The sequence below is a fragment of the Zalophus californianus genome, chromosome X (assembly GCF_009762305.2).
Source record: "Zalophus californianus isolate mZalCal1 chromosome X, mZalCal1.pri.v2, whole genome shotgun sequence".
Classification (NCBI taxonomy): Eukaryota; Metazoa; Chordata; class Mammalia; order Carnivora; family Otariidae; genus Zalophus; species Zalophus californianus.
The window spans coordinates 28,949,179-28,971,798 of NC_045612.1; positions in this window are offsets into that span (position 1 = coordinate 28,949,179).

The window sequence follows — 22,620 nt, forward strand, 5'->3', positions numbered from 1 at the left end:
TAGATCAGATCAATGAAACCAGGATATGATTCTTCAAAAAAATTAACACACTTGATAAACCTCTAGCCAGACAGAACAAAAAGAAAAGAGAAAAGAACCAAATAAATAAAACCACAAGCGAGAGAGGAGAAATAACAATCAACACCACAGAAATACAAACAGTTATGAAGAAAATATTAGGAAACACTATATGCCAACTCATTGGACAGCCTGGAAGAAATAGATAAATTCCTAGAAACATAGAAATTGCCAAAACTGAAGCAGGAAATAATAGAAAACTTGAACAGAATAATAACCAGCACAAAAATTGAATCAGTTAAGAAAAATACTTGAGTCAGTAATCAAAAAACTCCCAACAAACAAAAGTCAAAGTCCAGATAACTTAACAGGTATATTCTACCAAACATTTAAGGAACAGTTAATACCCATTCTTCCCTAAACTATTTCAAACAATAGAAATGGAGGCAAGCATTACACTGATACCACTAACAGATAAATGCTCCACTAAAAAAAAAAGAGAACTACAGGGCAATATCCCTGATGAACATGGATGCAAATGTTCTCAACAAAGTACTAGCAAATCATATCCAACAGTACATTAAAAGAGTCATTCACCGTGATCAAGTGGGATTTATTCCTGGGCTGCAAGGGTGGTTCAATATTCACAAATCAATCAACATGACACAGCACATTAATAAAAGAACAGATAAGAACCATATAATCCTCTCAGTAGATAAAGGAAAATCATTTGACACAATACAACATTCATTAATTATAAAAATCCTCAGCAAAGTTGGGATAGAGGGAATATACCTCAATACAATAGAGGCCAAATATGAAAAACCCACAGCTAATATAATATTTAATGGGGAAAAACTGGTCAGGAGCAAGACAAGGATGTCCACTCTCACCACTTTTAACATAGCACTGGAAGTCCTAGCCTCAGCAATGAGACAACAAAAAGAAATAAAAGGCATCCATATCACAAGAAAAAGGTCTAACTTCCACTACTTGCAGATGACATGATACTCTATGTAGCAAACCCAAAGGACACCACCAAAAAATTGCTAGAACTGATAGAGAAATTCAGTAAAGTCACAGGATACAAAATCAGTGTACAAAAATCTATTGCATTTCTATACACCAATAATAAAGGAGTAGAAACAGAAATCAAGAAAACTATCCCATTTACGATTCCACCAAAAATTAATAAAATGCCTAGGAATAAACTTAACTAAAGAGGTGAAAGACCTGTACTCTGAAAAGTATTAAAAAATTGATGAAAGAAATTGAAGAAAACACAAAGAAATGGAAAAAAGTCTCTTCGACAAATAGTGTTGGGAAAACTGCCACATGCAGAAGAAGTTATTTACCAAAAATATACAAAAACACTAATTCCAAGGGGAGAGCCTGGGTGGCACAGTAGGTTCCACATCTGACTTTTTTTTTTTTAAAGATTTCATTTATTTATGTGACACAGAGAGAGAAACAGAGAGAATAAGCAGGGGGAACAACAGGCAAAGGGAGAAGCAGACTCCCCACTGAGCAGGGATCCCGATGCGGGGCTCTATCCCAGGACCCTGGGATTATGAACCGAGTCAAAGGCAGACGCCCAACTGACTGAGCCAACCAGGCGCCCCCCACATCTGACTCTTGGTTTCTGCTCAGGTCCTGATCTCAGGGTCATGGGATCCAATACCACTTCAGGCAACACACTGAGCATGGTGTCTGCTTAAGATTCTCTCTCCCTTCTCCCTCTGCCCGGCCCCCAAACTTTTTCTCTCTTAAATAAATCTTTTAAAGATTTTTTAAAGAAGGTATACATGCACCCTGATATTTATAACAGCATTATCTACAATAGCCAACCAGATGTCCACCAACTGATGAATGGATAAAGACAATGTGGTATATGTATACAATGGAATATTACTCAGCAATTAAAAAGAATTAAATCTTGCTGTACGCAACAACATGGATGGAACTAGAGTATCATGCTAAGTGAAATAAATCAGTCAGAGAAAGAAAAATACCCTATGATTTCATTCATTCGTGCAATTTAGGAAACAAACAAAAAAGCAAAGGGAGAAAAAAGAGGGAAGCAAACCAAGAAAAAGAATCTAAATCTAGAGAACAAAATGATGGTTACCATAGGGGAGGTGAGTGTGGGGATGGGTAAAATAGTTTATGGGTGTTAAGGAGTGCAGCTGGAATGATCAGCACAAGGTGCTGTATGGAGGTGTTAAATCACTATATTGTACACATGAAACTATACACTGTATGTTAACTAACTGGAATTTAACTAGAAATGTAATGAAAGCAAAAAGAAAGAAAAACAGGATGGAGTTTCCTTCAAAAAATAGTAACTGAATTATGGTATGATCCAGATCCACTACTGGGAATCTATCCAAAGAAAATTATACCACTACTTTGGAAAGGTATACACACCCCTATGTTTATTGCGGTATTTAAAAAGGCAATGATGTGAAAGTAACACAGGAGTACATTTACAAATGAATGATAAAGAAGTGATACACACACACACACACACACACACACACAGACAATGGAATATTACCCAGCCATAAAAGGGAATGAGATCCTGCCACTTACAAGAACATGGATTGACCGGGAGGGTATCATGCTAAGTGAAATACATCAGACAAATAAAGACAAATACCATAGGATATAACTCATATGTGGAATTTTTTGTTTTCAAGATTTTATTTATTTATTTGACAGAGAGAGACACAGCAAGAAAGGGAGAGCAGAAGCAGGGGGAGAGGGAGAGGGAGAAGCAGGCTTCCTGCTGAGCAGGGAGCCCAATGTGGGGCCCTGGGATCATGACCCGAGCTGAAGGCAGACGCTTAACGACTGAGCTACCCAGGCACCCCTCATATGTGGAATTTAAAAAACAAATAAAGTCAGGGTGCCTGGGTGGCTCAGTTGGTTAAACAACTGCCTTCGGCTCAGGTCATGATCCTGGAGTCCCAGGATCGAGTCCCACATCGGGCTCCCTGCTCAGCAGGGAGTCTGCTTCTCCCTCTGACCTTTCTCCCTCTCATACTCTCTCTCTACCATTCTATCTCTCTCTCAATAAATAAATAAAAATCTTGGGAAAAAAAAACAAAGTCAGAAACAAAAGAATAGCTAAAGGGGATTAAGAGTATAACTCAATGAGATGAGCACTAGGTAACGAAACTAATAGAATACTGTTAAATATACTTCAATTAAAAAATGATTCTAGCTATTACTTTAATGAGGAATCTATTAGTATTTTGTTATATTTTTATGTATAACAAATATTGAATTTTATGCTTTTTCACATCTGTCCAAATGACTGTATACTTTATTTTTCTTTTTGTACCTATTATTACTATTGCAAATATCATCATACTGTATAATATTGAACTGTCTTCAATTCCTAGAATAAAGCCTACTTGTTCAAGTATTTTTATTATTATACTCTTAAATTTTATTTATCAAGAACCTACTTCAGATGTTCACACCTGTATTCAAATTGAAAACTGTCACTACTTTTCTATTTTTAACTATCATGTTTTATGATTAAGAAAGTGCTGGCTCCAGAAAAAGAATTTCCCTACTTTCTCAATTGTCTGACACAATATAAATAAAAATAAGAACTATATTTTAGGGGCGCCTGGGTGGTTCAGTCCATTAAGCATCTGCCTTCAGCTCAGGTCATGATCCCAGGGTCCTGGGATCAAGCTCCATATCGGGCTCCCTGCTCGGCGGGAAGCCTGCTTCTCCTTCTCTCACTCCCCCTGCTTGTGTTTCCTCTTTTGGTCAAATAAATAAATAAAATATTCAGAAAAAATAAGAACTATATTTTGTTTGAATGTGTAAAAGAATTTTCCAGGGAAACTCTATGGGCTCAATAAGTTTTACTGGCTTCCTCATTTCTGCCCATGGGTAATGTTTTCCATAAGTTTTTCTCTCTTACTGAGCCAATTTGGAAATTAATATTTGCAAATATTCACCCTGGTTTTAAATTTTATGAGAAGAAAGAGAATATACAATTTTAAAACTTTTACCTGTGGTTATTTCCTCTTCTTTTATTCTTAATGTATACTTCTTTTCTTTTAGCCTTCCTCACTTATTGATTATCAAAACTTTAGCTTTAACATCTGTATTGTTTATCATTTAAAAATCAACTTCTTCACATCTGTTCATTTTTCTCCTTTCAAACCTATTTATGCAATTTTCTTGACATCTAATTCTTCTTTTAATGTCTTTCCACTTTTTTTGAGTCAGGATATTGATTCATTCTTTGATCCCCTCATGAAGATGATTAGGGATTTTCATATGCATTTCACTATAGATTTTTCCAATCCCAAATTTATTAGCATGTAACCTGCTCATTACCCAAAAACCTCCTTCTTCAGTATTCCTAAACAAAGTTTAGCTTTTCTCTTTGAACAACTTTAAGGATAGAGTTTTGTATATCACCATGAACATTTTCAAGCAACTGGGTATTCTCTATCTTAATTTAAATTTATCTCTAGTTTTATTGATTTGTGGTACAGAAGTTGATTTATGATGTTTTTACTCTGGAGAATTCACTGAGATTTACTTTCTGATCTATTCAATTTTGATAAAAATATCAGGGGACAATATTAGTTTTCTTTTGATGTGCAACAACATATCACAAATTTAGCAGCTTAAAACATCAATTTATTATATCTCAGTTTCCATGGGTCAGGATCTAATCAAATAGGGCTCAGCTACTTCTCCATTTAGGGTCACACAGTGCCAAATCAAAGCATTGAGCTTGCCTCCTACTGGAAGGCCCCAGGAAAAATTTGCTTCCAACCTCATTTAGATTGTTGGCTGGCAACATTTGAGTTCCGGGCATTGGTAAAACTGAGGTCCTCATTTCCCTACTGACCATCAGCCTTGTCCCATGGACCCATCTATCTCAAAATCAGCAAAGGCACTGCCAAGTCAATCTCATACTTAAAATATTGCTAAATTCTGCTATATGTCTCCAGCTCTTTTACCACATCTTTCTTACTCTACCCAGAGAATGCCATGCTCTTTGAAGGCTTCATGTGATCAGATTGCACATACCTGGATGATCCAGAATAATTTTCCTAACCCAAGGTCCATAACTTAATTACATCTGAAGTCACTTTCACCATATACTGTACCATAAAGTTTCCAAGAAATAAAGTATGGACATCTTTGGGAGTCCATTCTTCATACCTCAGGTACTAACATTAAAATTAAATATATAACACTAAGTTTGTAAAATATAAAATTGAATACATGTGTAATATCAAAGTTATTGTGTTATTCAGAACACACACACACGTATTTATTATCTGCTTGTTCTCTCATAGGCTGTGATCTACTGGGATGAGTGTTTCTGCTTTTATCTCACTTCATATTTCCATCAGCATACAACTGTAATCAGCTGTGAGACCTTGTTATACTTCAGGTAGCTTTCAAAGGGCTTTACATGATAAAATTCACTTAATTCGTCTAAAAGTGACATGAGGTAGGTATTTTGATGTTCCCCATTTTACGTCTGGGGAAATTCATCAATACAGATGTTAAGTAATTTTTTTAAGGTCATACAGCTAACTTATGGTAAAACCAGGATTCAAACCTAAGATGTTCTTTGCAACTATATGGTTTTGCCTGTGTTTTATATAGTTCATATTTAACTATTATATTATCATTAACGTTTCCAGAACATCTTTTTTATTTCAAAGGTTTTAATTTATTTATTTTGAGAGAGAGTACGAACAGAAGAGGAAGAGGGAGAGAGAATATCAAGCAGACACAAAGCTCAACACGGAGCTTGATCCCAAGACCAAAAGATAATGACCTGAGCTGAAAAACTCGAACACTTAACCAACTGCACCCACCCAGGTACCCCTCCAGAACATCTTTATAATCATTATGGAATTTACCTTTCTTCATTTCAAAGTGATTTTCAACCGATGCTTAATGTTGTTACTTTGAAAACAACTTGTCTTGAAGTAAGACCACAATCATTACTTCCTTGCAATTCCATAAGAACTAACAATAGTAGTTGAGCCTAGAAACTAGAAAGAACCTGTATGTATACAAGATAATCATTTCTAGGGGTGCCTGGGTGGCTCAGATGGTTGGGCGTCTGCCTTTGGCTCAGGTCATGATCCCAGGGTCCTGGGATCGAGGCCTGCATTGGGCTCCCTGCTTGGCGGGGAGCCTGCTTCTCCCTCTCCCTCTACCATTCCCTCTGCTTGTGCTCTCGCTCTCTCTGTCAAATAAATAAATAAAATCCTTTAAAAAAAAGATAATCATGGGATAATCATGCTTAACTGACTCAGGAACCCAGGCACCCCAAATAAGAATTTAGAGGGTGCCTGGGTGTCTCAGTCCTTAAGTGTCTGCCTTCGGCTCAGGTCATAATCCCAGGGTCCTGGGATCGAGCCATGCATCGGGCTCCCTGCTCTGCAGGAAGCCTGCTTTTCCTTCTCCCACTCTCCCTGCTTGTGTTCCCTCTCTCGCTATCTCTGCCAAATAAATAAATGAAATCTTTTAAAAAAAAAAAAAGAATTTAGATACATTATGATAGGAAATAAGAGCATTCCAAGTGGAAAGAAGACCGTGTGTATTAAGGCAGGAAATGACAAGGAATTTATGGAAAAATGTGAACAGTTCACTTTTGGTGAATCTTGCAGTTTGTTAGGTCAGATACTCATGAGACTGAAAACCTAGATTCAAGCCTCCCTGAGGTGATCCAAAGATATAAGGATCAGAAGTAGGGACTTTACAAGCCAAGGAGAAATTGTCTATTTCTAAGCAATGAAGGGAGATGATCACATGAACAATCCGTCAGCAGAATATAGTACAGACGGGACGTAAGGAGATCACTATTTAGGTGTAAATTGCTATTTTATTTCTTTGGCTTTTGTAAGGGGGGAGGGGAGGGGTGGAGGGAGAATCTTAAGCAGGTCTCCAAGCAGAGTGTGGAGTCAACAGGAGGCTCATTCTCACAACTCTGAGATCGTGACCTCAGCTGAAATCAAGAGTCCGATATTTAACCAACTTAGCCAACCAGGTGCCCCAGCTGAAAGTTGCTACGGGAATGAGGAATGAGGGTCAGAACTGGATTACTGACAAAGAGGGAAGAAAAAAACAAAGATAAGTAAGATATTCCAGGGAGGCAACCAAAGGAATTTTTCCACTGATAATATATTAGAAACCAGATACAGGAAAAATTAATTATTATGGAAGCTTTAAGTCTGATTGACTGGGAAGATACTAGTACCATTAAACAAGAAAGCATTTAAGAAATGGAAAAGTTCTGGCAAAGAAAACAATGGGCTCCATCAGTATCTTCTTCCTGTTTTTTCTTTTCTAACTGTTACTTGAACAATATTCATTTGTTTATTTATTGAGTGCCTATTATTGAGTGCTTATGATTTATTGAGTGCCTATTATTGCCAAACTAAACACTACACAAATATCTAACATGATTTCATTTGGTCCTCACCAACAAATCTGTGAGGAAAGACATGTTTGATATCAGTGTGACAATGCTGAATTGAGACTTCCAGCCACCCAAGAAGAAATGGAGAAAATAAAATTGCTCTCTGAGATTAACAAGAAAAGATAAATACCTAATGGATGGGAGACAATATATACAGTCTCCTAAAGAGAAGACTCCTAAGCCAAGATGAATTTATAAATTATTGAGAATTAACATACCTGGTAGATGTCTATCAATTAAAAGACAGCAGGTGGGAAGCACAGAACACATTTCATGATAGAAGGAAATAATAATTTTCCAGGTCATTGAAATATGAACACTCCCATCCAAATGTTAAGGGGATTCCTATGAAAAAATGAATACTTCAATCTATCCCTTCTAGATACATTGAATGTTGCAGTTCAATTAAATTTCCTCATGAACATTCCATACTGCCCAAGCAATGTTTTGCCTATGACTTTATTGAAATTGATATATATAATTTTTATTTCCTCTGTCTGACATCTGAACTATTGATGAAGGATATTCTCCACCCCACTTCATCCCACACCAACCCCACTCTCATTCTAAATACCTGTAGCCTGGAGAAACTCATTCTAGCCCCTTATTCCATGGATAGCCCCCTTGACTCATGCCTGCCTAATGAAAGCATTCCCTTAATCAGGCTAGAGTGATTGCTGCAGAGGTTAGCACATAATACAAGCTTGTCCAACAGAAAAATGTTCAGGGTATTGGCTGAACCCTTGGGGATGAGGTAATCTTTTCTGGTATCATTGACTATATAGTGAATGTGAGCCTAGAGCTGCCAGTGGAACCTTCCTCAGAGAATGAAGCCAATTCAAAAGGAAAAAGAAAGGGTGAGAGCTGAGGATATTATCTGAAGCTCAGGATGCATCTCTGAACTTTTAATGCACATAAATCCATACACGCCCCCATCTTAAACAATAGTATTACTACATGTAGATTGATCCTCATATCTTTTGATTTGTAGATAATTATTCCTAATTTGCAGATGAGAAAACTAAAATGGGGAAACTTATCTATATATTCTACAAACTAATTTTGAAGAAGTTTTCGATTGAGAAATATTACCAATGGCCCTTTCAAGAAGAATCCAAGCAGTCAATTCCTTATACAATTTTAATTTTAGAGCTAGAAAAGTTGCTTTCACAAGACAAAGTTTTCTATTTCATTTTATATATTAATGAGATTAAAATATAACCCAATATAATTCACTTTTCCCCTTGGCTTCCAGGATTCTCAGAACCAAATTTTATATTCAAATTGTGGTACTCACTCAACCAAGAGTTCTGAAACACGTATCTCTCTTTCATCTGATGGTTTGTGTTTTCCTATATAAAATGTTATTTGCCCTAATTTAAAGATATCATAATCTTACAAATCTCTTTGAATATTTTTTAAAGTAAATGAAACATGATATATTTATTGAAGGTGAACTCCAGGGTACTTTCTAGCTCTGGAGTTCTCAATAGTATATCACAAATACAAATAGAATCTCATTTTGACCCATACTTACTTTGATGAAAATAGAACAACAAAATGCTAGAGGAAAAAGGGACTTCAGAGGCCATCTATGATAGATAAATCCTTTTATTTTGTATATCAAGATTAAAATATTTGCTCAAGGGGCTCCGGGGTGGCTCAGTCTTCAAGCATCTGCCTCCAGCTCAGGTCATGTTCCCAGGGTCCCCTGCTCCGCGGGAAGCCTGCTTCTCCCTCTCCCACTCCCCCTGCTTGTGTTCCCTCTCTTGCTGTCTCTCTCTGTCAAATAAATAAATAAAATCTTAAAATAAAATAAAATACAATTTTGCTCAAGTTTATCTATCAAGTTACAAACTAATCAGAGATTAGCAAACAGATAATCTGAATCCCAATTTCTAATCCATTATTTTTTTATTGACTCTATCATATCCAAAATAATTAAGAAAAATTTAATAGAAAATCCCAGTCAGGAAACCTGCTTCCTCTCTTATTTTCTTATCAGTAAATACTACTCTCCCTAGCAATCTGTATGAATATAGTCAATAAAATTCAATAGTTTAGGCCATTATATTATTCCAGTCTCCACTTTAAATAATGTTACTTCTTTTGTTTATGTAGATGACTTCACATTTCATGGCTAAAATTAACTGTGTGTGTGTTTTTTTTTTTTCCCTGCTCCCCTTATCTTTCTACTGCAAGCATGCACAGAATCAAAGAATCTTGTCAGGTGTATTAGTATGTCCTTACCTTAGAGAATGCTGACGACTGCTCAGCATAATGAGGAGTGGGGTGTCTGGTTCTTGAGAGTTAATTGGAGTAGGCTGACCTAAATTTTGAAGCTTTCCTGTCTGACCTTTTCTTAAATGAACACGAATCTCCAGCCTAGGGAGGAAAGGCAGGGGATGACAAAAGAGAGTGCAACAACCCCCTACCAGGCGCCTGGCTGTTCTCCCTGCATAGAAATCCATGAATGTGGCCATGCCTTCTGCTTGTACATGGCTTCCTAGGCTCTGCTGGCCACCGTACCCTTACTATAGTCTATAAACCTAAGTCAAAATGATTCACTCCATATATTTTTTAAAGATTTTATTTATTTATTTGACAGAGAGAGAGACACAGCGAGAGAGGGAACACAAGCAGGGGGAGTGGGAGAGGGAGAAGCAGGCTTCCCACTGAGCAGGGAGCATGATGCGGGGCTTGATCCCAGGACCCTGGGATCATGACCTGAGCCGAAGGCAGACGCTTAATGACTGAGCCACCCAAGGGCCCTTAGCTCCATATTTTGATGGTAAAGAAACTGAGGCACAGAGGTCACAAAGAAAAAGGGGACAGGCACAAAAAGGCAAAAGGCTTTTAAGAGTCTTTGGTGAAGACCTCTCCCCCTCACCGCAGAGGCCATTAGCCATAGCTGAGTGGTAGGTGGGACCCTCAGTAACATAGAAATCTCTTCTTTCTGGACTAGTTACTCCCTGTCAGCGACAGGCACACTTTCCTCAGCCTTCTTTTCATAGAATGAATGAAAGAAAATACTGGCTTTTATTGAGCACTTAGTAGAGACTCCCTCTGCGAGGCACTTGCAGATACATCATTTCAATTTTTCTCTAACTAAGTAGGAGGCATAGTCAATTTACATCTTAAGGATAGAAAAAGAGATATTTCTCAGAGGGAATATGTAAATTGCCAAAGATTACACAGTAAGTGTTGCTACTAGCATACTAGCATACAAAACCCAGGTAATCGGAACTTCATCCCTTTCTCTTCGCATTTTACCATGTTACCTCTCTTAATGGCACTGACACGTTAAGTCATGCCAGGGACTGAAGTGCCATGATTTGAAAGAAAAATGATGGGAAAAGAAAAAATGGCCAACATCGAATTCTGATGTACCACAATAATTTAGTAGAATAGATTAACTTTGGAAGACATTATTCTTCCCCTCTTCAAATCACAAAACATGATCTTCAACTCACACAACCACTTACTGGGCTTATGCATAAAAACAGAGCATCTGGCTAAGCCTTTGAAATGGCAACAAATAGTCAGGGATACATGGCTAATATTTTTGACCCTATTGGACTTGGAATAATAAAATATATGTGAATGACAGTTTGAGTATTTCAAGCATATCTGGCTCAGGCCTGTCTTTAATCTTTTAAAATGTAGACACATATGAATGCACACACACACACACACACACACACACACGCACGCACACACGAACCGTGATCACATACACTTCAAAGGTCTGTTAATTGTCCAGCAATCAAACATTGGGTCTTATTGCTAAAATACAGGCTATTCAGAGGTCTGGCTCTCACTGGTAAGTCAAGATGAGTTCAAGTTTGTGGAAGGTGAAGGCAAGTGTGTGCTGCTGGCGTGCTGGCGGGCTTTCCTAACCCCTAATCCTCTACCTCCACTTTTTTAAAAAAGATTTTATTTATGTATTTGAGAGAGAGAGAGCACACAAGTGGGCGGAGGGGCAGAGGGAGAGGGAGAATCAGACTCCCTGCTGAGTAGGGAGCCCGAAACAGGGCTCGATCCCAGGACCCCAGAATCACGACCTGAGCTGAAGGCAGACGCTTAACTGACTGAGCCGTCTAGGCGCCCTCTACCTCCACTTTCTATTGCCTACTTAGTTAATCCTTAATATCTTGACATACATTCCAGCACATTCTACCTCTGAACATAACTGATTTCTCATCTGCAATTTGAAAAAAAGAGATATGCACACTTGAATACATGACACAAACAAACAAGGCCTGAATAATTATTTGCGATCCACTGTCCTGGAATAGTCAATTGAATCAGGTTTGCCTGCTCTCTAGATCATTGCAGAGATGAACATTTCCAAGAAAGCAAGACGTCTGCTTTTCTATCTCTAGATCGTCATAATACCGCAAGGTATTTGGAACATAACAGGAGCGTAACTAGTATCTGTAAAGAGATCATTCATGTATTGGGAAAGTATCAAAAAACACATACAGTGAAAAGTTTTCCTGAGAAACAGTCTGACCCAAATAGAATCATGTAGAATTCTGTAACATCATGCCTCTGGTGACCCATGTCAATGCCTCTTGGAACACCTTCGATTTCAACCGCAGTTGTGATGAACAGTTCCAAGAGAGGTCAGAGAAATTCCTTCTAGCAGCTCTTCCAGCATACTTTGAAGGCTTTCTGCTTTCTAACCCAAAGTCTTCTCTTATGCCTCTTAGGCCGGGAACAAATGCAGCCCAGAAGTAAACTTGAAGGAACTCTCCCAGGGACAACACTCAACCACTGGAGGACGGGAGGCAGTGAATAAATCATTCACCCATCTTTACAGGGAGAGATTATTCTGGGGAGTATTTTGTATAATTTTCAGGAGGTCCCAGTAAAACTGAGCCCCTCCTACTGACATCAATGACTTAAAAATGCACTGTTGTAGTAATTTTCGTTTCCTGTCTTATTCTCCCTACACTCTCAGTTTGCTTTCTGGAACCACCTCCCAAAACACACCTTGACACATGTCTTTGGCAAATGCTTTCCTTTCAGGAGAAACTAAACTAAGACATGTTTTATCAGATTATAACAGAAATATTTGTTTTACCACTTATTAGCTCTGGGGCCATGGACAACTTAACTAAACGTCCCGGAGTATCAGTTTCTGCAACTGTCAATGGACATAATAATAGCACTTAACTCACATGGTTTTTGAAAAATATTACATACAATATCATATGTAAGATGCTTACCAGGATGCCTAGCCTATGTAAGTGATCAATAAAATAATTATAAATACCATTATGCATTTAAATAAGTGGCCCATTTACAGATTAAATCGGTGATAGTCTCATAACACTCCCCTAACCACATAACTCATATATACCTAGCCTAGACTGGATGATATTCCCATTCCCCTACATTCTTCTAAGCCTTCCTCACAAAGGATGCCTAGCACAAAGGAAGATTTGGTCCATATTCAAGTGCTTCTTCAAACTCTGACGAGGATGCCTGACAAACACAGAGTCAATATCATAGCATGACATTTTGAAATTTGACTGACCATGAGACACCACAGTGATTATGGTAGCATCCATGAGGGGAATCAGATTAGACTAGAAAATTGGACTGTAGGAATTCTCTATATTCCACTAATCAGGAAGGGTCCTCAAGCGGTAAGATTGGTATTTCCAGCGTAATGAGCAGTGAGTCACAATAAGCAAGTCTTTCATTCAGAGGCAGACACTGAACATACAAGTAACTGGATCAGAGTCACAAGAGTGAATCCTTAGGAGAGACTTTTGTCATTCTGCAGAGAAAAAAAAAAGGTTCTGTGTTGTCTTCATGAGCTACTTATACAGATTTTGATGCAGGTCATTAGCAACAGAAGAAAAATAACAAGATATCCATTGAATGAACAAACTGTGTCCAAGTTGAGAATACAAAATGAAAAAATCAGAAAAAAATGAGCAAAGCAGATGAGACAGCATTTGAACAATTTCTAGAATAGCATAAGTATTCAGAGGGCACAGTTGTTTTTCAGTTTGTGATGCATGGAAGCACATGTGGAACTAGATGTGGATTAAGACTGTACATCCCACCATCTTCATATAATGCAACAAGGAAAATGTTAACATGTGTACAACATACTAGGAGTAGTGAATGAGACTGATCTTTCCTTCATCTTACCCAGAAGGTCCCATATAAAAAATATCAAATCAAAGCAAATTGACAACAAAAATCTGCTAAATTCTCACACACACTCCCTTATTCTAAATGTACTTGCTAAAATGTCATCTTTTAGGTTTATTTTTATTTATCAATACTTCACCAGAACACCAGAATACTAGACACACTCATAGAAATCCTTTCCCATTGCAGTAGAGCTTTTACACCTTTTTCATATAGGTACAAACAGGGGTCAAATAGAGGGCTTACGCCAATCTCAGAGAGAACATGTCAACATCTATATTATATATATATATATATATATATATATATATATATATATATATATATTAGGCAGAATAATGTCCTTCCAAAGATTTCCATGTCCTAATTGCCAGAACCTATGAATGTTAAATTACATGGAAAAGAGAAATTAAGGTGGTAGATGGAATTAAGGCCACTAATCAGGAGCTAACCTTAAAATAAAAAGATTATCCTGAATTATCTGGATGGGCCCTATGTGATTACAAGAGTTCTTAAATGTGAAAGAGAAAGAAGAGTCAGTTTCAGAGTAATGGAATGTCAAAAAGGCTTAAACAGAAATTGCTGACTTAGGAAAAAAAAGGGGGCCAGAGAGCTAAAGACTGTGGGAAGCCTTTAGAAGCTGGAAACCACAAGAAAAGGTGCTTCCCTAAAAGCTCTAAGAAAAAATATAGGCCAGTTGACAGCTTCATTTTAGCCCAGTGAGACCCAGTTCAGACTTCTGACCATCAGAACTCTAAGATAAAACATTGTTGGGTTAAGCCACTAAGGTTGTGGTAATTTGTTACAGCAGTTACAGGATAGTAATGTAATACCCTTGACCAAAAAAGGTACAGGCACAAAATAATTCACTCCTTGAGACTAAAAGAAGGAGACATATCTTATGGTGGCTTTCAAGTTATTCCCAACAAAAGAAATATGTATTTCCGAGTGCAGGTCCTCCCAGGGCACTATAATGATACTTATGTAGTGTTATCAGAGAGGCATAAAAAGGGCTTCTTACAGAAAAATGATTTTTTAACAGCCTGACACATTACATAATGTTTACTATACAAAGTATTGAGATGAAGAAGTCCTGTACTCTAATAGAAACAACTCAACTGAGGAAAGAGAAATTAACTCCATACTTTTCAAAAGGGAATATACACATTCCCATAATTCCAAATGTTAGGAAAATCACACACACAAAAAAAAAAACCCACACTACAAACATAATGCAAGTACCTAGAATATTAGTTTTACTAGAATGGGAAAAACATGAACACATCCTTTTTATACTAAACCACTTAAAGTGTTTAAAAATAAAACAGATTTTTATATTTTAAGACAAAACAAGAAGTATCTCACAGGTAAAGATATATACTTCTATGAGATCCCACAGACTCCCTGGTGTATCAGTTGACTTTTCCTTTCATTTAGACAACTTGTAGAAATACTGAAATCATTATCTCCTATTTTTAATTTCTCTCATGTGTGTATACTTGAAGTGGTCAAATAGATTGCAAACTCCTAAGGTCAAGGACTGTGCCTTCTTTTTCTTTGGCATGACAGTCCCTATGGAAAAGCTTCAGGTCAAAGTTGCTTTGGGAAATTTTAATTCTTCGCAATAGATCCAGCTTTTAAAGGTGAGACCTATTCCAGATGAATAAATGATGAGCCACAAACAGATTTAACAATGTTTATATCATTATAAATAGTGAAAGGGACATACTGAAAGAATGCATGGATATTTATGCCCTGTCATTTCATTATGCAAAATGTGCTTAGAGCAGATCTTAGCTAGCCAATTGGGCTGACAAAAAAATGAGACAGGAAAGCATACATCAAGACAAGATGTTCCACAAAGCTGTATGAGAATTTTCCAAAGAACAGGAAATGCTGTTCTTTGCTTCCCCTGTTGCCTCCTGTCTGTCCTTTCAAGACTGATCTCAGAATTCAATGGTAAAAACAAAAATAATCAGGAAGTGTTCAGAAGACTACTGAAACACTAATTTGTTAGGAGTGGAAGATTTTCCACTTCTTAACACTACGCTTTTCAGATCCTGGACTTTCCTTGCATTTTTACTGAAGGCTACTAACTAGTACTATCAGCAGAATGATACATAATTATTTTCCCAGATATCTAGTCAATTGACCTTCCCTTTTCCTGGGTTTATGACATGAAGCCAAAAAAAACAACTGGTAGAAAGTAATATCAATCAACTGGCTGTTCTGAAAACATGGAATGAAAAACATATTTATATGTTTATATAAACAAACACACACACACACACACACACACACACACACACAACTGTATACATTGAATATTTGAATTTGCATCATGGGGCCAAGGTGGTTAGGTCTCAAAAAAGATATGAAATATGCAACTTATCCTCTTGTTCCCTATCAATTTCTTAGTGCCTCATTAACTACTTGTGCCCTGTATATCTACCTCGTGGTGCTCCCATTCTCTTCCTTCACATTACCCATACTTTCCCATGCCTCAAGTAGGAGCTTCTGCTTTCAGCTGCATATCGGGTTCTCTGACAAACAATCTCTAATATTAGCATGCTGGAAGTATATCCGAGAACACTCTTTGGATCAATACCGGTTGAAGGGAAGGGAATGAAGGAAGCAGTATTAGACAGAGAAGTTGAGATGCCAGGGAGGGCCAACAAAGATCTCAGTGAAATCCATTAATACTGGCAGGGAAGAATAGTAGGGTAAGAGTCTTTATACCCCTTTGATGATCAGTCTTTGATATGAACTGCCCCTTGGGTGAGGAATTTTCTTCCCTTCTCTGAGAAGCTAAGAGAATATAAGTCCTTCATTCCTGAGGCGATCCTGAGTAGGACAGAATAGTGTCTATGATCCTCTCCACACAGGGACCACATTATTGAAAAACTTAATTAAAATAGATTTCTCCTAAATATCCACCAGCACCACAAAAAAAGTTGAAAACACAAGATTCCTTGACATGACCCTTAAGCAATATTAGCATCTTCCTGACCCCATGACAAACTAGCAGAAGAGAAAACTTGAAACGCTAACAGCATTGAGTGGATTTTGCAACAAGAATGTCCACTGTGCCATATCTAGGGTTCTGGATCAAGGCCATACAATATTCAAGAGAAATAGACAACGTTAGAGAAATAGAATCTAGTGTATTACTGCACTTTGGTAGAGACAGAGTAACTGACAAGAGAGTATCAAGTAACCACGTAGCCAGAACTCCCTATGTAGCATATCCACGTTTTTAAAAAGATAGAATGAGAGGGGGTACCTGGCTGGCTCAGACGGTAGAGCATGTGACTCTTGATCTGGGGGTCATAAGTTTGAGACCCATGTTGGGTGTACTACTTAAAATCTTTTAAAAAAAGATAGGATGAGGCTCACATTAATGATTTTAAGATGGAAAAAGGACATCCATAATCAGGTACAAAGAGGGACAGAGGGCTCTAAAAAACTTCAGGAGGCCATGACCTCCATGACAGCCACCACGGTTTCACCAATGCCTCTACTTTCACCCATGTTTATGGTCTCATGTGAATTTCTTTTTATTTTCAACATATGATAGGATTTTTTTAAAGATTAAAGATTCTGATAGGTGTGCAGTGATATTTCATTGTGGGTATTTTTTTAAGATTTTATTTATTTATTTGACAGAGAGAGACACAGCAAGAGAGGGAACACAAGCAGGGGGAGTGGGAGAGGGAGAAGCAGGCTTCCCCCCGAGGAGGGAGCCCGATGTGGGGCTCGATCCCAGGACCCCAGGATCATGACCTGAGCCAAAGGCAGATGCCCAAAGACTGAGCCACCCAGGCGCTCCTCATGTGAAATTCTTATGATTAGCTAGGGAAGGAGGAAAAAGGTCAAGACAGGATCATACATAGGTCAATTAGGTATTTGGGAATAGTCACAAAATTAATAAGGTCTACACTGAAACTCCACGAAAGGGTGGCTATGAAAGACAGTGGTGAGGAGAAAACTTCCCAGTGCATACAGCTCGATGTGGTACACCTAGTCATTCGCTGTCTGTGGAATTAGAAGTATACTGCAGTAAGGATGTACATGGATTCACGGACAGTAGCAGATTGCTTCACTACTTGGCCTAAGTAATTTAAGAAGAAGATAGTCTAGAATATTAAGGAAAAGGATGTCTGGGGATAGGGCATTGTATTCCTGTGGAAATAGGTATAGGTTGTTAAGATCTCTATATAGTACTTCAGTGCCCACCAGAAAGCATCTACCAAAGAAGAGATATTAAACACTAAAATACAATCACTTGACCATTCTATGTCAGTTTCTGTTATTGGCTATCACAGAGCTAAGAGAATAGAATATAGAATAGCCCTGGGAAAACTGATAAAGTCTATGCTTGAACCAACAGAATGTGTTGTCCCTCTCTATACCTGATCTAGCTACTGCATTTGCCAAATATCCAACCCTCAGGCAACAGAGAACAACAATGAGCTCTCGATTGGATATCATCTCTGGAACAGATCAACAACCCACTTGGTGGCAGGTTGGCTACATTAAAATACCTTCAGCAATTCTTCACCCTGAATGTAATTGATATATATTCTGGGTTTAGGTTCTCTTGCCTATATGCAGGAGCTCAAAACATCACTATTTTCTGAAGGATTACAGATGATTTGATCTATGGAGACTGAGTACTGCTAACACTGCATTGGATCAAAGGGCCTACGTTATAGCACTGTAGGTATGGCAGCAAGAATCGACCATGGGATGGACTGGTATTATAATGTACAATGCCACTATTAAGCTGATGTCCTGATATAAGAATGGAATAACCTGGTGAAGACATTGGTGAGATACCAGAGCAGAGGAGGCAATGATAGCCTTAAATAAATCACATGTGTATAGTGCTGAATCCCCAATAGCTAGAACACATGAGTCCAAGAAGTAAACGGTAAAAGTAGGATTGACCCTAGTTAATGTTACTCTCGACGACCCATTTAAGAAGTATGTTCTTCCTGTTACCACACTTAGAATCTGCAGATTTAGAAGTTGTTTCATGGAGAGTAATGTTTGAATAGGCGAAATAAAAAGTATCCCATATAAATTCAAGCTATGGCTATATCCCAATCATGGTAGGTTCTTTCTGCCAAGATGTCAGCAGTAAGGTAAAACAGTCAACAATCTGGAAGGGATAATTCACCATGACCTGCAGGTGGAGGTAAGGCTTCTTTATTCAATGGGGGCAAAGAAAACTACGTGTGGCACCCAGGCGATCCTTTTCATAATCTTTTGGGATGTCCTTGCCTGGTTTTGAACATAAATGGACAAATACATTAGCCACAGACAAAAAAGTACATGAGATAGACACCTAAGGATAAGGGTCTGTATCACCCAAGAAAGCAATCAAACCCAGCAGAGGTACTAGTCTGTGATAAGCAGAATCTAGATATATGGTGATAGAAGAGAACAATTAGTAGAAGTTACGACCTTGGGACCAGTTGTACTGGAAGCAGCTCTATTTCATCCAAATTACTGTTATCTTACACGTTTCCCCCAGGAAAAGAGGTCCATCGGAATCCAGGAGTTCAATGGCATCATACAGCATAAGAGTGTAAACTATATGTGGATCCTGGGGTGCAATAACCAAATTCCCCCACTAACCCCAGGAAAGCTAGAACTTTCATTATCCCAGCCACTCAGAGTGGTCTCAGCTGTGTCCTTCTAGTTCACTCAGTGTGACTGAAGAGAGCCATCCCGCCGAAGGTTGTGTGGCGTTCCCAGGGAAGCCTGCATATACTCACTGCTTATTGTGGTGAATAGAACTCTTGGCCCTTGCCCAATGGAAGATAACTCTGAAAGGTCATTTCCACCTCCAGAGACGGCCATACAATTGGATGAAGACTTTCTTTCAAACACATCACAGCTCAACTTCGCCATCTGTCTGATACTGAATCTTTCACTCTCAAACTGCTTTGGCCATAATACTCCTCCTCAATTAGTTTTCTGCAAGAAACTCTCCATCTTACACACGGATTTCTGCACAATTCTACCTGTCATAGCTATAAGGTGACAGGAATGTAACACAGTCAGTTAGATGAATCCTAGCAAGACTTTGACTCTGAAGTGAATAACAAGAGAAGACAAACTTCTAGCATGCTATCCATTTTGTTTGCATAGGTGATATCGGAGTTTGCAGGGGTACCCATACGCTCAGTGAGGTCGGTGGTATATTTCTACAAAGTAATTGTGAAAAACTAGCCTCAAGTCTCTAACCATCAATAACTAGTGCTCCCAATAATTTTTAAAACTGCCTAATAAACTTCAAACAATTCCTTTTCTTCTTAGACTAAGCAGGGTGGATTCTGTTGTTTGCGAGAGAAAACTCCAGCTGACATTACTTGGTACCATAAATGCTTATAGGCCACAGAGCCTTAGAGAAATGGGCTTTAGGGATAGGTTGTTTGAACTGTCTGCCTTTTAATAAAAAAAGATTCTATTGGTATTAGAGAATGAGGCTTTATTAGTCCATTTCAAGAACTTGCAAAATGGAAGTTAAATGACAACTTATACTTAGTGGTAATGAAGTATCTGCTGAAGGCAAGGCTTAGAAGGATTTAACAGCTCCTTCTGAAGAACAGGAAAATGTACATAAATATGACTCGAACTCTTGGATAGCCTGTCTGGCTATAAGGTCATGATAAACTTTAACAAAGGAAGTGACATGGCCAGGATTGTATATTACCATGTCAGGTCATCATTATATGCATTTCTATAATGAAATTTATAAAATCTGTTATCCTCTGCAGCCGTGGGATGATATAAACAAAAATTACATTCACAGTATGATCTCCTGGCTCACTTATTTCAGTGTCCATGTAAATTTCTCTAATCTCTCATGTAAAAATTAGGGTACTTGCTAGGAAACAATGTAACTCCTAAGAATTAGAATTCGGAATGTGGCAGAGAAAATGCTGTACTCCTCAAACCATTTCCTCTGCCTTCCATATATACAAGAATACTACTTTCCTAGCTCCCTTGCAATTATATATGGCCATTTTATCCTCGTGGCCAATGGAATGAGGGTAAAATTATGCATTGCCCTTCTACTTCTGGGCCTGACTTCTAAAATCTTGTGTGCTATCCTTCCTTTCTTTCTTCCTACCCCCTGCCTTCCCTGCTTCCTTCCTTCCTTCCTTCCTCCCTCCCTTCCTTCCTTCCTTCATCTTTTCATTACTCTCTCATATTACTCTCTCAAATCCACATAGAAAGAAATATATTTGAAGCCACTAGCTGAATGGAGAAAAAAATCCCTGCATTGCCACTTGGGTAGAGCCACCTAAAAGGGCCACCCATCAGAAATTGGACTACAAAAGAAATAAGAAAATATAAAACTTTTGCTTTGGCTAAGCCACAGGAATATGGGGGTTACTTGGTAAAGAAGGTTCAGAATAATGACGTTAAATAATACAATATGAGGCTATAATGTCTGCACAGTCAGATTGAAGAATACTTTAACTTGACTACGGTGTATTTCCCATTCTTACCTTTTACAAATAAGAGTGTTTCCTAAAGTTACATACATTCCATTAAAAATATATAAAGTATGGAGGAATGGCAGATAATCGGCATTTTAGTTCAGGGGACACTAAGGAAGTGACATCAGCACCTACTATAGAATAATGCTTATTATCCAGACATCTTGGATTTTGAATTGGATACACTGCTTGAACTACAGTCAACAACCCTAGCTGAGGGGTACGGAAAAAAATCTATGGCAAGACAATTTTAATTTTCACCAATCTTATTTTATCTCCCTGGGGCCCGGCATCACTTATATTATGGGGAACTCACAAGACTATTCTTGGCTGATGGAATGTGGATTGGACTGGTCTATACAAATTTCAAGACTAATCCCTAAAATCTCTTGAGATTCAACTCTCTCTCTCTACCATGTCCATACTGAATAGATGTGAAGAACTTTCTAGATGGCAGAACTCCATGATGCAATGAGTTCAGACCCTTGTATCATCACTTAGAGAAGAATTATCCATAAATGTGATATTTTTTAAAAATTCTGTATATTATTAAGCCACTGAGATTAAATAATTTACTTGTTCCAGGGCCTAGCATTAATGATAATGAATAATACAGAAACAAATAAGAGGATTCAGATGATTCATAAAACCCTAGACCTCAAAACCTCACTAAAGAGAATGTACAAGGGTTGAGATTACCTTTGACATCCAAAGACCAGTAAGATTCCCTTGCCAGCAGAAGAAATCCTTCTGCCAATCAACCTTGCTTAAAGAATCCTATAACAACATCTCCCGAGGCAGTAACATTGCACATGGATGCCAATTACCCTTACGGCCCACTGCGAAGAACCTACATGCCCACTAAAATTCTACCTAAAGTCAGATCACAGAATGTGCAATGTGATGAATTTTAAGGACAAATCTTGGATCAAAAAGATTATATATCACAAAAATTTCAAGAGACTTAATTTTTTAGCTAATTTCTGGGGCACAGGTGTGGAAATGTATTCTGAGGATGAGGGATGAGAGAGGAACACCATCTTCTTCAAGATAAATTTATTTCAAATGAAAGATAAATTTATTCCTATAGATTAATTTACCAGAAAAATTAGATTAAAGTACAAAGACTTATGTCATTATCAATGAGTCTGAGCCTTGGAGAAAAGAAATTACTAATGTCTTTCAGGGAACAGTGGACACTAGCAATGAGCAGAATACCCACACTGGCACCTTCACTCATGGGGAGATAGCACATAGGAAAATTCGTGGGATTCCTACTCATACCAAAATAAAAATAAAACTGCCTAGGGGAATCAAAGTGATTAATAACACCATCAAATTATTGAACTATATACATCTTTTCCTATCTTCATTTAAATCAACCCTTTGACCTGTATATAAAACAAAGTCATCTGGATAAAGAAG